The following is a 3,982-nucleotide window of genomic DNA, read 5'->3' on the forward strand; positions in this document are numbered from 1 at the left end:
ATTAGATTTTAAACTAAAGACTGTAGCCAAAGATACAGAAGGACACTACATAATTCTTAAAGGAGCTATCCACCAAGATGATCTAACAATTTTAAATATTTATGCCCCCAATATGGGATAAGCCAATTACATAAGAAAACTGTTAATCAAAATAGTCATATTGATATGAATACATTAATAGTAGGAGATTTCAACACACCACTCTCAGTAATAGACAGATCATCCAAGCATAAAATCAATAAAGAAACAAGAGCATTGAATGACACATTGGACCAGATGGACCTCATAGATACATACAGAACATTCCACCCTAAAACAACAGAATCCTCATTCTTCTCGAGTGTACATGGAAACCTTCTCCAGAATAGGCCACATTCTGGGTCACAAATCAGGGCTCAACCAATACCAAAAGATTGAGATTATTCCCTGCATATTCTCAGATCACAGTGCTTTGAAACAGGAGCTCATTCACAAGGAAAAATTCCAAAGGAACTCAAACACCTGGAAGCTAAAGACCACCTTGCTTAAGAATGTTTGGAACAACCAGGAAATCAAAAGAAGAACTTAAAATTCATGGAAATCAATGAAAATGAAGACACTTTCATCCAAAACCTATGGGGTACAGCAAAGGTGGTCCTAAGGGGGAAATACATAGCCATCCAAGCCTCCCTCAAAAAAAAAAAAATAGAAAAACCCAGAACACACCAGCTGTCTCTACACCTTAAAGAACTGGAGAATCAACAACAAATTAAGTCAACTACACACACAAGAAGGAAAATAATCAATATTAGAGCAGAGCCAATGAGATAGAAATTAGAGATACAGCAGAACGCATCAATGAAATTGAAGCTGGAATTTTGAGAGAATCAGTAAGATCGATTAACCATTGGCCAACCTAATACAAAAGAAAGAGATAAGGCCCAAATTAATAAAATTCTGAATGAAAAGGGAGAGATCACAATGAACACCAAAGAAATAGAAACAGTCACCAGAAATTAGTATCAACAGTTATATGCCAGTAAGTTAAGCAACCTAGATGAAATGGATGCATTCCTGGAAACCTATAGACTTCAAAATGAAACAGGAAGAAATTGACAACCTGAGTCGACCAATATCTACTAACTAGATTGAAGCAGTGATCAAAAACCTCCCAGAAGCTTTGCGCAGTGGCAGTATCGTAGCCAATGAGGTTTATCCGAGGCGCGATTATTGCTAATTGAAAAACCTCCCAGAAAACAAGAGCCCAGAACCTGATGGATTCCCTCTGGAATCCTACCAACCTTTCAAAGAAGAAATAACATATATTCTCCTAAATCACTTTGAAAAAATTGAAGCAGAAGGAAAACTTCCAGAATCTTTTTATGAAGCCAGCATTACCTGATCCCCAAACAAGGCAAAGACCCCACCAAAAAGGAGAATTTAAGTCAAATATCTCTGATGAATATGGATGCTAAGATTCTCAACAAGATCCTAGCAAATAGGATCCAATCAATGTGATAGAACAAATCAATAAGAGAAGAGAGAAGAACCACATGGTTCTCTCAATTGATGCAGAAAAAGCATTTGGCAAAATCTAGCATATGTTCCTGATTAAAACACTTCAAAGTATAGGGAGAGAGGGAACATTCCTCAACTTCATCAAATCTATATATGAAAAAAACACAGCAAATATCATCCTCAGTGGGAAAAAGCTCTTAGCCTTTCTGTTGAGATCAGAAAAACAACAAGAAAGCCCTCTCTCACCACTCTTGTTCAACATGGTATTAGAAGTCCCAGCAATGGCAATGAGACAACAAAGAGAAATAAAAGATATTCAAATTGGCAATGAAGAAGGCAAACTCTCTTAACAGATGACATGATACTTAATATGGAAAACAAAAAAGACTCCACCCCCAAACTACTGGAACTCATACAGCAATTCAGGAACATTGCAGGATACAAAGTCAATGTACAGAAATCTGTTGCTTTCTTATACACTAATATTGAAAATACAGAAAAGGAAATTAAAGAATCAATTACATTTACTATAGCACCAAGAACCATAAGATATCTTGGAATAAGCCTAATCAAAGAGGTAAAGTATCTGTACTCAAAGAACTACAGAACACTCATGAAAGAAATTGAAGAAGACACAAAAAGATGGAAGAACATTCCATGCTCATAGATGGGAAGAATAAACATCGTTGAAATGTCTATATTGCCTAGAGAAAGCTATATTTTCAATGACATTCCAATCAAAATTCCACTAGCATTTTTCAAAGATTTGGAACAAACAATCCCCCAATTTGTGTGGTATCAGAAGAGACCCTCCCTGAATTGCTAAGAAAATGTTGAGAAACAAAAATAAAACTGGTGGCATCACGTTGCCTGACTTCAATCTTTATTAAAAAGCTGTGATCACCAAGACAGCATGGTACTGACATAGAAACAGACACATAGACCAGTGGAACAGAGTAGAGAGCCCAGATATGGACCCTCAACTCTATGGTCAACTATTCTTCAACAAAGTAGGAAAAAATATACAGTGGAAAAAAGACAGTCTCTTCAATAAATGGTGCTGGGAAAATTGGACAGTTATATGTAGCAGAATGAAACTTGACCATTTTCTTACACCATACACAAAGATAAACTCGAAATGGATAAAAGACCTCAACATGAGGCAGGAATATATTAGAATCCTAGAGGAATACATTGGCTGTAATCTCTTCAATATCAGCCACGGCAACTTCTTTCAAGATATGTCTCCAAAGACAAAGGAAACAAAAGCAAAAGTGAACTTTTGGGACTTTATCAAGATCAAAATATTCTGCACAGGAAAGGAAACAGTCAACAAAACAAAGAGGCAACCCACAGAATGGGAGAAGATATTTGCAAATGACAGTACAGACAAAAGGTTGATATCCAGGATCTATAATGAACTCCTCAAACTCAACACACAAAAAACAGACAATCATATCAAAAAATGGACAGAAGATATGGACAGACAATTATCCAATGAAGACATACAAATGGCTATCAGACATACAAAAAAATGTTCATCATCACTAGCCATCAGGGAGATACAAATCAAAACCACATTGAGATATCACCTTACACCAATTAGAATGGCCAATATTAACAGGACAATAAGCAACGTGTGAAGAAAGCAAACCCTCTTACATTGTTGGTGGGAATGCAAGTTGTTGTAGCCCCTTTGGAGAACAGTGTGGAGATTCCTCAAGAAATTAAAAATAGAGCTTCCCTATGACCCTGCATTTGCACTACTGGGTATTTACCCCAAAGATACAGATGTAGTGAAAAGAAGGGCCATCTGTACCCCAATGTTCATAGCAGCAATGGCCATAGTTGCCAAACCATGGAAAGAACCAAGATACCCTTTAATGGATGAATGGATAAGGAAGATGTGGTCCGTGTACACTATGGTGTATTATGCCTCCATCAGAAAGGATGAATACCCAAATTTTGTGTCAACATGGACGGGACTGGAGGACATTATGTTTTGTGAAATAAGTCAAGCAGAGAGGCAATTATCATATGGTTTCACTTATTTGTGGAGGATAAGAAATAACATGGAGCACATGGAGAGATGGAGACAATAGGGAGTTGAGAGACTATCGACTCTTAACAACAATCTGAGGGTTATGAAGGGGTGGGGGGTGGGAAGGTGGGTGAGCCTGGTGGTGGGTATTGGGAAGGGCACGTATTGCATGGAGTACTGGGTGTGGTGCATAAAAAATGAATTCTGGTACACTGAAAAGAAATTAAAAATAATGTTTGGATCAACCGGGAAATCAAAGAACTTCAACAATTCATGGAAACCAGTGAGAGCGGAGACACTTCGCTGCAAAACCTATGGGATACAGTGAAGGTGTTCCTACAGGGGAAATATATAGCCATCCAAGCCTCCCTCAAAAAAATTGAAAAATCCAGAATACACCAGCTCTCTTTACCCCTTAAAAGCCAGAGAATCAACAACAATTAA

At 37.5% G+C, this 3,982-nt stretch overlaps 1 non-coding gene across 1 annotated transcript; it reads left to right on the forward strand.

The window, feature by feature from the left end:
- The first annotated feature begins 1,155 nt into the window (after window positions 1-1,155).
- LOC132014651 (U4 spliceosomal RNA) lies at window positions 1,156-1,292 on the forward strand. The gene has a single exon (XR_009403333.1). It is a non-coding gene; the product is annotated as a U4 spliceosomal RNA (small nuclear RNA).
- Window positions 1,293-3,982: the final 2,690 nt, after the last annotated feature.

This window comes from Mustela nigripes, chromosome 3, assembly GCF_022355385.1.
Source record: "Mustela nigripes isolate SB6536 chromosome 3, MUSNIG.SB6536, whole genome shotgun sequence".
Taxonomy (NCBI): Eukaryota; Metazoa; Chordata; class Mammalia; order Carnivora; family Mustelidae; genus Mustela; species Mustela nigripes.